The sequence below is a fragment of the Lemur catta genome, chromosome 18 (assembly GCF_020740605.2).
Source record: "Lemur catta isolate mLemCat1 chromosome 18, mLemCat1.pri, whole genome shotgun sequence".
Taxonomy (NCBI): Eukaryota; Metazoa; Chordata; class Mammalia; order Primates; family Lemuridae; genus Lemur; species Lemur catta.
In genome coordinates, this window is record NC_059145.1 from 8,244,021 (window position 1) to 8,257,333 (window position 13,313).

Consider the following 13,313-nt stretch of genomic DNA (forward strand, 5'->3'; position numbering starts at 1 on the left):
GAAATCAATGGCATCCAAGTGGGGACACAAGAGGTCAAACTATCGCTCTTTGCTGATGATATGATCTTATATCTAGAAAACCCCAAAGATTCTGCCATGAGACTACAGGAATTGATAAATCAGCAAAATCTCAGGTTCAAAATCAATGGACAGGAATCAGTAGCATTCCTATACGCAAACAATAGTCAAACTGAGAACCAAATCAAAGACTCAAAATGCTTCACAACAGCAACAAAGAAAATAAAATATCTAGGAATATATATAACTAACAAGATAAAGGACCTCTACAAGGAGAACTACAAACACTGAGGAAGGTAATAACAGAGGATGTGAACAGGTGGAAAACCATACTCATGGGTCAGTAGAATCAACATTGTTAAAATGTCTATACTTCCCAAAGTGATCTACAGATTCAATGCAATCCCTATTAAAATACCAAGATCATTTTTCTCAGATATAGAAAAAATAATTCTATGCTTTGTATGGAACCAGAGAAGATCCTGTATAGGAAAAGCAATATTAATCAAAAAGAACAAATTGGGAGGCATCAATTTCCCAGACTTCAAGCTATACTACAAGGCTATAGTAACTAAAACAGCATGGTACTGGCACAAGAACAGAGACATAGATCAATGGAACAGAAGTGAGAACCCAGATATAAAACCACCATCATATAGCCATCTAATCTTTGACAAAGCAGACAAAAACATACACTGGGGAAAAGAATCCTTATTCAATAAATGGTGCTGGGAAAATTGGATAGCCACATGTAGAAGACTGAAACAGGATCTGCACCTCTCATCTCTCCCAAAAAACAACTCACAGTAGATAACAGACTTAAACCTAAGGAATGAAACTAAGAATTCCAGAAGAAAATGTTGGGAAAATTCATATGGACATTGGCCTAGGGAAAGAATTTATGAAGAAGACCCCAAAGGCAATCACAGCAACAACAGAAATAAATAAATGGGACCTGATCAAATTAAAAAGCTTCTGCACAGCCGAGGAAACTGTCATGAGGGAAAACTGACAATACACAGAATGGGACAAAATATTCCCGTGCTACACAGGTGATAAAGGGCTGGTAACTAGAATCTATATAGAACTCAGGAAAACCAGAAACAATGAAAACAATCAAGCAAGCCCTTTTATAAGTGGGGAAAGGATATGAACAGAAACTTTTTAAAAGAAGACAGAATAATGGTCAGAAAACATATGAAATAAGGCTCAACATCTCTAATCATCAGGAAATGCAAAACAAAACCAAAATGAGGTCTCAACTCCAGTGAGAATGGATTTTATCAAAAACTCTCAAAACAATAAATGTTGGTGTGGATGCAGAGAGATAGGAATGCTCATACACTGCTGGTGGGACTGCAAACTAGTACAGCCTCTGTGGAAAGTAACACATAGATACGTCAAAGAGCTCAAAGTAGAACTATCATTTGATCCAGCAATCCCACTACTGGGCATCTACCCAAAGGAAAAAAGGCACTCTGTAAAACAGACACCTGCACTCGAATGTTTATAGCAGCACAATTCACAATTGAAAAGATGTGGAAACAACCCAAGTGCCCGTCAAAACATGACCAGATTAATACAGTGTGGTATATGCATACCATGGAGTCCTACTCAGCCAGAAAAAAACAATGGTGATCTAGTACCTCTTGTATTATCCTGGATAGAGCTGGAGCCCATTCTACTAAGTGAAGTATCACAAGAGTGGAAAAACAAGCACCATGTGTACTCACCATCAAATTGGCATTACCTGATCAACACTCTTGTGCACATATTCATTGGGTGTTGGACATGTGGGAGAAGGGAGGAGAAGATGAGTATATTCAGAACTTTCAGGCGCAGTGGGTATCATCTGGGTGAGGGACATGCTTGAAACTCTGACTCGGGCAGAGCAAAAGCAACATATGTAACCTAAACATTGGTACCCCCATGATATGCTGAAATTAAAAAAAAAAAAAAAAAACCTAAGAGGCCAGAAGTCTGTGGGTTGAAATATTCAAAGTCATGGAATGAAAAAAAAAAAAAGCCCTGCAACTGAGAACTCTATATCCAACAAACTGTGCTTCAAAAATGATGGAGAAATTAAGACTAAGATATTGGCAGATAACCAAAAGCTGAGTACCACCAGCCCTGCCTGCAATGAAGCAATCTTTCCATTTGAAAAGAAAGGACACTAGACAGGAACTCAAAGCGTTATGAAGAAATAAAAACCTCTGGTAAAGGTAAATACACAGAAACTCATAAAAGCTTGTACTGTTTTTGTTTTGTACATGATTTAATAGACTAATGTATCAAAAAACCCTATGATTAGTTGATGTTTTCGGACACACAATGCAAACGCATGTAATGTGGTGATGTCAACAACTGAAAGAGCAATTAGGCAAGAGAAAGAAATAAAAGGCTCTCAAATTGAAAAGCAAGATGTAAAGTTAACCAGTTTGCAGATGACATGATCCCATATGTACAAAACACTTGAGACTCCACAAAAGAACTGTAAGAACTAAAGCAAATTTAGCAAAGTATCAGGCATGTGGAACCTCAGAGGACCCCAGACAAAACAATCTTGAAATGGAACAAATTTGGAGGTCTTTACACTTCCTGTTTTCAAAACTCTACAAGCTCCAGTAATCAAAACAGGGTGACCCTGGCATGGAAAGCCTTACAGAGCAATGGAGCAGAACACTGAGCCCAGAAATAACCATCATGGAAGGTTAAATGCTTTCTGAGAAGGGTGCCAGGACCATCCAGTGGGGAAAGATCCAGTCTCTTTAGCAAATGGTGCTGGGACAAGTGAACATCCACATGCAAGATAATGAAGTTAGACTCTGACATGACACCATACACAAAAATTAACTCACAGCAAATTGAAGATCTAAAGGTTAAGGACTAAAACTATAAAACCTCTAGAAGAAAATATAGGAGGAAAGCTTTAGACAATGGGTTTGCCATTGATTTTTTGAATATAACCCCAAAAGCACAAGCTACAAATTAAAAGTAGGTAAACTGGACTACATCAAAATCTAAAAGTCCTGTTTATCAAAGGACACAGCAGAGCCAAAGGCAACCTATGGAATGAGAGAAAATAACTGCAAATCATACACCTGATAAGGGGTTGACATCCAGAATATGTAGAGAACTCCTACATGTTGACAATAATAAAACACATAACCCAATAAACAATGGGGAAAGGACTTGCACAGATATTTCTGCAAAGGTGATAGGCAAATGGCCACATGCTCATGAAAGATGCTCAGCATCACTAGTCATCAGAGTAACGCAATCAAACCACAATGGAAACAGTTTTCCACTCCTTAGGATGCTACCATCCAAACAACAGAAAACAGTAAATGTCGGTGGCCAGAGTGGTGGCTCCCGTCTGTAATCCTAGCACTCTGGGAAGCTACGGCTGGAGCATCTCTAGAGGTGAGGAGTTCAAGACCAGCCTGAGCAAGAATGAGACCCTATCTCTACCGAAAAATAGAAAAAAATATTATCCAGGCAATTAAAGAGAAACAAACAAAATCAGCCGAGCACATGTAGTCCCAGCTGCTTGGGAGGCTGAGGCAGAAGGATCGCTTGAGCCCAGGAGTTTGAGGTGAGCTAGGCTAATAATGCCAGGACACTCTAGCCCTGTCAACAGGGTGGGACTCTGTCTCAAAACAAAACAAAACAAAACAAAACAAAAAACAATAAGCGTCGGTGAAGATATGGAGAAATTGGAACTCTCATGCACTAGTGGAGGGAACGTACAATGGTGTCACTGCTACTGAAGATAGTATAGTCATGCCTGAGAAAATTAAATAGAATTACTCTGTGATCCAGCAATCCCACCTCTGGGTACATACCTAAAGGTATTGAAAGCAAAATCTCAAAGAGGTATTGATGCTGACATCCATGTGACCACCCACAAGGTTGGCATCCCAGGACGATGGGAGCGGCTTCTTGGTGAGCAGGGTGGCGAGCCCGATGGCCCGGGGCAGGGGGACAGAGACCAGGGAGCCGTGGCCAGACAAGAAGTGTGCCAGGGCAGGCTGGTGCCCGTCAGGAGCTCAGCTATCTGGGACTCCCCTTTGTCCAGAAGTAAAACGTAGGGCACTCTGTGAGCTCGCTGCTCTTCAGTCCTACACGGACACTCTGCGAGGCAGCAGGGAGAGGCTCAGGCCCCACAGCAGGGGAGTCTCAGTGCCAGGATGTGCGGCAGATCTTTCCAGCTCCAACACCTGAGCTACTTTATGCCCAGGTACATCCGAAATCCCCAACAGCTGAAAGTTAAATCTCTTTCCCCCAACGCATCTCAGCTGCTCCATGAAGCCTTGCTCGGGGCTTGTTGACTCTCACAGTACACACAATTTCAACTGACTCAGTTACTGGATTTCGGATTCGAAACTGCAGATCAGAAGGAGGGAGGGGTTGCGTCAGCAGTTGCGATGGGGCAGACATCCAGCATCAGTTTCCCTCTTCTTGGACTCAGGTTTGCGGCCATTTCAGTCCATGAGGCATCGGAACCACAGCCGTCACTGCCACCGCGACTGGCTTCCAGCTGTCCCAGCTCAGCACGGCCAGAGTGAAGCAGCAGGTGTCTCCCAGGCCCAGCGGCGGGAGAGGCCGTGGGCAAGGCCAGGAGATCTCCTGGTGCTGTCTGAATTCTGCCCAAATTCCACCTGGTGTCCAAGTGTCCTGGACACCCTCACTGGCCACAGCCCTCAGTCCCCAACGTGCTCCCTGAACTGGGAGTGTGCTCACTGCCTCGGATGTCCCCTGCCCCACACCCCTTCCGTGTGGGCTCCTGGAGGGACCCACTGAAAACTCAGACGGACCCTGTCACCTCTGGGCTCCAGCATGCTCCTAGTGGCCCTCAGACCTTCAGAAGGAAGCTGTCCCCACGCCCCTGCCTTACAGACCACCCAGTGTGCCCGTGGGGGTCACACCATCAACGCAAGGTCCCTGCTGCCGGGAACGCCCCCTCCCTCCTCTAACTCTCCCCCCCAGGTAACCCTTTGTCCTTCCAGTCCCAGCTAAGATGTCAGCCCTCCGGGGAGTGTCCCTAAGCCCTGGACGCAGACTGGCTTTCTGCCCCAGATCCCAGAGCCCTTGTGCCTCCTGCTGTCACAGCACAGAGACACCCCCCAAACACGCTACACACACTGTTGCCACCATCTGTGCACCCCGATCACCACCCACTGGCCCACCCCGCTCAGCCCCGGCATCTCATGGGGGCCCCGAGCAGGGGCGCTGCTAGTGGGGCCCAAATGGGTGCATCCGAGGTAGGAGTGGGAAGGGTTCCCCACGAACGGTCCTGCCTGGATGACAGCCACCCTGTGGTGGTGGGTGTCAGTGACCTTGTGTTTTGGACAAGGTAGAGGCAGCAGAGAATGGCTGGAAAGGGAACGTGCGGGGTGATCCCTGGGACCCTGAGTGCTAGGATGAGGAGCTTCAGTTGTCACCTGGCTAGACAACTTGGGAAAAGTCCGGGGCCCCAGTGGGGGCAGCACTGAGGAGGCTGGCCTGGAGGGAGTGGCCGCGGACGGGGCTCACCTGCGCCTGTCTCTGGTGGCTGGGCCTCTTCTTCATGCATGCCTGCGCCAGGAATCCCTTGGCCAGAGCAGGGGCCTCCTGGCCTCCTGGCTGGGCCTAGACGCCCTGACAGGATCCCTCCAGGGCCTTTGCACTCACTCTGTGCCCTGGGGGCTCCCTGTCACTGGCGTGGCTCAGGTGTTCCTCAGCTTGAGGTCTGTGCTCCCTCTCAGACCCCTCCTTGCCTGTGGCACTCCTAATGCACCCGGCACCTTCCTGTCCTTTGCTCACTCTTCCCTGAGGGCAGCTGCTGCCCCCCCCCCCAGTGCCTTGCACATGCCTGGTGCACAGTGGGTGCTCAGTTAATCCGACTGTGGGCGAGTCAGATCTAGGCCGGGTCAGACAGCCTCCCTCAAATGACACGTGGCAGGAAGCAGAGCCATGCAGTGTGCCCCCAAGGTAGTGAGGACGGTCCTTGTAGTCTTGGGAGCCAGCTGTGAGGACTCTTCCACGGGACCCTCCCCCACAGCTCGGCCTGGCCAGTGGCTTTCCCGGTTGCCCAGCCCCACCCCACCCCCCACCCCCCACCATCCACTCCCCCAACGCAGGACCTGCCACGTGCTCTGAAGCTGGCCATCTGCTCTGCGGTCCCGAGGGTCGGGGTTGTGTGTGAGTCACCCACCCAGTGGGGCCTGGCAGGGTGGGCTGGGGCCGTCCTCTGGGCAGGACTGTTGCTCACCCAGCCTCTGTGTGGAGTGGAGGAGGCAGCAACTCCCTCCGCCTTGGGTGAGGGAGGCCTGAAAGGGGACGTGGCCATTTCGCAGGGCTCAGGAGCACCAGGGTTTTATCAGGGTTTGTGTCCCAGACGGAATGAGTGGCCAGGACCTGGGGCTTCTAGGCCTGCTCTTCCCCAGGGGCGGGCTGCAGGCAGGCATTGCATTGGCCCGCAGTTGGCCATGGCCTTGTAGATCTGATGATGTTAGCCTTGTCCCTTCAGCATGACCCTCCCATGCCCGTGTCGGCCTCCAAAGAGCTCATCCTGGTGGAGGACATGAGGGTGAGTCCAGAAGAGGTGGCCGCCTACAACCACCCTGGCATCCAGGTACGACTCTTGCCCTGCCACAGTCCTACCAGGGTGAGACCCACTGGTGGGACCCTCACCCTCCGACACGCAGCCCAACCCCTCCCTGCCTCTGCCCCCTGCAGGCGGAGCTGCACGCCAGAGAAGGCTCCGGATACTTCTTCCTCAACAGGAGCCCTGCAGACGTCGTCCATGTGGCCTACCAGGACGCCAGGGGAGTCACCGTGGTGAGTTGGCTTTAGTTCCTCCCCCAGGCCACTGTGTGGTTAGTGCATTGACTGATAAGCTGGCACCTAACCACACCAGCTAGAACTAGCAGGGTCTTTTGATTCTCCGCTGCATTCTGCAACTTTAGTCATCACCATGCTGCCTCTGTGGGTTTTATTCCACAGCCACACACTACTCATGCCATTAGTTACCTAATGGTTTCCTTCCAGTCACTCTTTTAATTAAGACTAAAATATTATTTCATAAGCGACACTGTAACAACCACAAAATCATTTTTAGAAGCTGCGTCAGCTTTTTCTATTAAGATTGTTCCCATGTTTCTTTCCTGGCCCTCTCCCTGTTCTCACTAGTACTGACTTAGCTATGCCCGTGGGTTGGAAGGATTCAGCATTCTGCCTTTTCCAATGATGCTATCTTGAGATTTTATATTTTTTCCTGCTGTGATATAGCCTAGGTGATAACTTTTATGCTGTCATTTGTACTTTAGCCATTCTCTTTTCGTAGAGCATGTGGGTGGTTTAAAACATTTTGTTTAAAAAAAAAAATAGCAAAGCATAGGATAAAAAGAGCAAAACAAATGCCAATAGCCTACATGTCTGCATATCTGCATGATGGATCACTAGGGAACCATGAAACTTGAACTCACCTCTAAAGGAATCTCTTACCACTGAATGTGCAGTGAAGCCACTCCCGTAAGTCACAAATGCCAAGGCTCAGCACTGGCACCCGCCGCATGATTTCAGTGTAGATTAGAGATGGGGACCAGGCTGCAGGATGATATGAGGGACACATTCTGTGCTGTACCGCAAAGTGCACAAAAGTGCTTGATGAATTTTACATAGGAAAGCACCGTGTGTAAACACAATCCAGATCAAAATGTTGAACATTTTCAGCATCCCAGAATATTCTACCATGCTTCTTCCTAGCCTCAGCCTCCCCACGCCCAAAAGTAATGATGGTGTTGATTTCTGCCCTCGTGGATTAGCTGTGCCGGCTCCTGAACTCTGTGTCCGTGGACCACACAACGTGTGCCTTCTTGTCTTTTCTGTGTGAGACTCACCCATGTTGTCACATGCAGCTGTAGTTGTTCTATTTCCTTGCTGTGCTGTGTTCCATTCCTTGCAAATGTTACCACTGATGTTTCTATTCCTTTGCTTTGGTGGTTACAAAGTGTCATTTTGTGGGCATGTGCACTTTTTTAAACCAACAGACTTTATTTCTTTAGAGCAGTTACAGGTTCACAGCAAAATCGAGCGGTGTGAAAGTGCACAGTTCCCGTGTCCCCCCCCCACAAACAGCCTCCCCCACTGCCCACATCCCCCACCAGACAGGCACATCGTTACACTCAGTGACCCTACACTGACACGGCATTGTCAGCCACACTCACTCCTTTAGCATTAGGGAGGGCTCTGTCATAAATCCCTGGTGACTTTTCTTGCTCCGAACTCTGCTGTGATCCCTGCTTTCTTTGATTAGTGTTAGCATGATGTGTTCTCCATCCATTTGCTTTTCATCTGACGTGTCTTTGTATTTAAAGTGGGGTCCTGGGCCGGGCGCGGTGGCTCACGCCTGTAATCCTAGCACTCTGGGAGGCAGAGGCGGGTGGATCGCTCAGGGTCAGGAGTTCAAGATCAGCCTGAGCAAGAGCGAGACCCCGTCTCTACTAAAAATAGAAAGAAATTATCTGGCCAACTAAAAATATATATAGAAAAAAAACTAGCCAGGCATGGTGGCGCATGCCTGTAGTCCCAGCTACTCGGAAGGCTGAGGCAGGAGGATCGCTTGAGCCCAGGAGTTTGAGGTTGCTGTGAGCTAGGCTGACGCCACGGCACTCACTCTGGCCTGGGCAACAAAGGGAGACTCTGTCTCAACAAAAATAAAATAAATAAATAAATAAAGTGGGGTCCTGGTAGGCAACCTATAGTCAGGTCTTGTTATTTGAGGCACTCTGACAGTCTTTGTGCTATATTTTAACCATTGACATTTAAAGTAATTATTGATAGAGTCAGATTATTGTCTACTACATTTGTTGCTGTTTTCTATTACTTGCCCTGGTTCTTTGTTCTTATTTGTGAATTCCCTTCCTTTTCCACCTTTTGAAGTTTTAATAATCATTTTTCGATTTTTCTCTTTCTTAAGTACTTCTTTTTAAAACTATTTTTAGTGGTGGCTTTAGAGTTTGCAACTGATCGAAGTCAACTTTCAAATAACACTGTACCCCTTCATGGGTGGTACAAGTACCTTATAATAAAAAAGAAAATCTTATTTCTTTCTTCCTGTCCCTTATATCATTGCTGTGCTTTCATTCATTTCATACAGACATAAGCACACACACACACGCACACACACACACATCTACTTACAGTGAATGTGTGTTGCTACTATTATTTTGAATAAACTTATCCATTAGATCAATTAAGAATAAGAAAAAAGTTTGTATTTTTCCTTTACTTATTCCTTTTCCAAAGCTTTTCTTTATATAGATCCCAGTCTCTGCCCTATATCATGTGCCTTCTCTCTGAGGAATTTCTAGTAACATTTCTTGCTAGCCAGGTCTACTGGCAACAAATTCCCTTGATTGTATATTCTGTCCTATTTTCTTCTCAGGGTTGGAAGTTTCTGCTGGCAAATCCTCAAGCCCAGAGATTCTTTCTCATCTATGTCCAGTCTAGAAATGAGCCAGTCAAAGGCATCCTTCATTTCTGTTACTCTGTTTCTGATTTCTAGCATTTCTTTCTTATTCTTTCTTAGAAGTTCCATGTTTCTTACATTACACATCTGTTCCTGCATGCTGCTGGCTTTTCTCATTAGACCCCTTAGCATATCTATCCTAGTAGCTTTAAATTTCCAGTCTGATAATTCCAACATTCCTGCCATATCTGAATCCAGAGCTGATGCTTCACCTATCTGTGAAAGTGTGATTTGATTTGATTTTACTTTTGCCTTTTAGTACGCCTCATAAATTTTGTTGAAAGCCAGACATCATGTCCTGGGTAACGGGAACCCCATTGAATGGGCCTTTAGTGGTGTGACCATATGGTGTTGGGGGAGGGGAGGCATTCTTTAGTCCCACAGTAGGTCTAAGTCTCTTGCAGAGCCTGTGCCCTGAGCTGTGACCTTCCCGTGTGCTCTCAGTCTCCTCCCCCACCCTCCTAGGTGGAACAGGATGGAAAGAGTGGCTGGAGTTGGAAATTCCTCTTCCCCTACGACACTCAGGCTCTGATAAAGCCCAGTGGGTCAGGCCTGGTTAAACAGTTTCTCATGGGGGGTCTTGCTAAGAAGAACATAGTGCTCTGGCTTATTTCCCAGCCCCCTGTGGGAGGCCCCAGGGAGATTTTTCTCCAATAGTCCCTATAAGAACCTGGTAGGATTCCTAGAGGTAAAACTCAGGAAAGTGTGGGGCCCCTCCGACTGGGCCTCCTTGGAGTGTGTCACTCTCAGACTTGTCCACACGGAGCCCCCAGCAGTATGTCAGCTGCAGGTTAGGATTCCTGACCCTGTGAGCATCTGGGTGATCCACTGAGCCTTATGTTTACCCTCCAAATATGCTGTGCCTTGACCTCCCACCCCCATCCCAGAGCCAGCTGCAGCCTTCGAGATCGGGTTGGGTTTGTGGGAGCCTCCAGCAGCTTTATTGAAATGGGGAAAAGAACGTGAGTCAGCAGCGGAGGGCCAGAGGCTGGTGGGGGAAGGTGGAGGAGGGGGTTTCTGCACCCTCTGCTGCAGCAGAGCAGCCACCACATCACCCAGAGCAGCAGGCGGAGGGAGGCAGAATTGACAAAGTGGGAAAGTAGGTTGGAGAATACATGCAGACAGTCAGAGAGAACCATGGGGTTGATAGAATGGACGATGTTTTTGTCTTCTTCCCCTATCCCCACCCGGATCTGGGAATCAAGGGATATCAAAGATGCTTTATTCTATTCCCCAGGCCTTCCTAAAATAACTTACATGCTCTTGACAATCTCATCCCACAGGCGTGGCAGAGAGGGGAACACGATGATTCCCAGAACGGGCTTCAGGTAATGAGGACAGCCACATGGGTGCAGCCCTTGGGGTGGGCTTGGATTGAGATGTATGTTATTCAGTTATAGTCAAGAGGAGTTCTTGGGATCTGCCAGTAAGGCTGCAGAAACATCTGTGCAGTGATAAGTCTCGATTAAGCAGTGCTTGGTCGCACTGGCAACAAGTTAAAATCTCATTTCCAGATGGTGGATTGAGCCTGTTCAGGTGGCATAAAGGACAGGGGTCAGCCAGCCCACCTGTTGAGCCTAGAGAGAGGCTGGGATCCTGGGAACTGGGGTCCTTGGTTTACAACCCAGGATGGTAGAGAGGGAAAGGGCAGTGCCTAACACCATACAGCCAATTAGCCTCAAAGCCAACCCTGAATACCCTAAAGCCAACGGCTGAGTCAGGTTGCCCAGGCCAGCTTCCTGGTCACCAAAACCAATCCTGCAGCACCTTTAGCTGGTCTTGGGAAGGAGGGCCTGGGTGCAGAGGCCAAGTCAGGGTTTGCCGGCAGCAGGGCAGGAGCACACGACACTGGGGCTGGGCCAGTAAGAGGGTGGAGCTGGGGGTGCAGGGCCCCAAGTTAGGGAATAGGCTGCTGCTAGCTGCCAGGCACAGGCCGGGAGCTGCGTGGATGGGGACACAGAGACCCCGTCAGACTCTCAGGGGGTCAGAAAGGCTTCCTGGGGAAAGTAGCTTCTGAGCTGAAAGTGCAGGACAGGCAGGTGACAGGTGTACATCTGGCCAAGGGAACACCCCATGCAGGGACCCGGCTGCAGGGCCAGCTCGGTGGGACCGCGATCACAGATTGCAAGTGCAGCAAGGGCTGAAAGCACAGAAGAGGTCAGGGAGGGGGTGAGGTCTGGTCACAGAGGACCGAGTAAGTAGAGCTAAGAACGTGGATGTTCTCCTGAGGCCAAGGGGACGTGGGAGAATGACATTCTTGTGGGCTGGTGGGGCAGGTCAGATGCGGGCAGGGGCTGCAGAGAGATCCTGGGCTTGCTGGCTGGAGGGGGCGCCCAGAGTTCATGAGAAGAGAAGTGAGATGCTGGTGGCAGAGGGGATGGGGACAGAGAGAAGAGGAGGGTTTCAGTGGGATTTTCGACCCAGAGTCGGCAGGCCTGGGTGATGCGTTCGACATGCAGTATGAGAGAGGGACATGTCAAAGTTGACACCCAAATTCCTGTCCTGCCCGTGGACATCTCCGTCTGGACACCCATGAGTGGCAAGTCCCACACACTGCGCAGGCCCCAGGGATGACATCCTTCACCCACCCTTCTCCACGGGCCCCAGCTCCATGCCTGGGCCGCACGTCATCCAGTCATGTTGTTATGCATTGAATATTTTATTGAAGGTGAATGTCTGGGGAGAGGTTGAGGCGACAACAGTGGGGCAGGGTCACTGGCAAGTGGCACAGCCAAGACCTCCTAGAGCAGGGCTGGCCTCCCCAAGGAGAAGGTGCTAGTGGGGCAGATGGTGGGACCCTGCTGAAGCCCTGGGAGCCCCAGAGCAGCAGAAGGGCCCCTGAGTACAGGCAGAGAGGACAGTGTTTCTGGTTAGGTGAGGCCAAGGGCTGCAGAGAGCAAGGAGGGAGGGGAGCAGAGCCCAGGCCCCAGAGGGGCTCAGGCCAGCCCGGGGCTAATAAGGTGCCCAGCACACCCTGCCATGCTGGCAGCTGTTCCCAGCCCAGAGCTGGGAAGAGCCATGCCAGGAGGAGGTGGCCAGGCAGGGCCCAGAGAGAAGGCGATGCCCAGCGCATGGCCCTCCTGGGGGTCACCGCTGGCCCAGGCTGCCCCGCACCGTGGTGGCCCAGGGCCCTGAGCACACTCCCGCCCCCACAGGCATCATCGACAGCACACACACTGAGCAGCGGCAGCTGGTGGCCGTGACAGGGGATGGGACCAATGGCGGGCCTGCACTCAAGAAGGCTGATGTGGGCTTCGCCATGGTAGGAGCGGCTCACAGGGGCCCTGGGGTGGTGTCTGGCAGGAGCTCATAGGCAGCGGCTCAGGTGGCTTGAACCGGTTATGCCGGCCCCCGGTTCACACTCGGCCTGCCTGCCACCAGCCTTGTGTGTGTCCAGCACTCTCGAGGCTCAGCCTGGCCCCCGGGTCTTCCTGGAAGGCTGCAGGGAGGCTCCTTGCTCGGGAGAGCTTTGGGAAGGGGGCACTTGCAGGCTGGAGGGAGAAAGGGCCCGGACGAGTCTTCCTGGAGGCAGAGGGTTGGCTCAGGGGGCTGGGTTTGTGGGGGGTGAAGGGAGGGGTGTCCTTGTGTGGCCTGGCTGTGCCGGGCCCACTGGATGTATGTACAGGGGGTTGTGCAAGACTGAGGATGTGGAAGGGGTGAGGACGGTGGTGCTAGAGTCATTCACATCCCCTAGCTGCCCCATCCAGGCTCCTGTCCCTGTCCCCACAGGGTATCGCAGACACTGACGTGGCCAAGGAGGCCTCAGACATCATCCTGACAG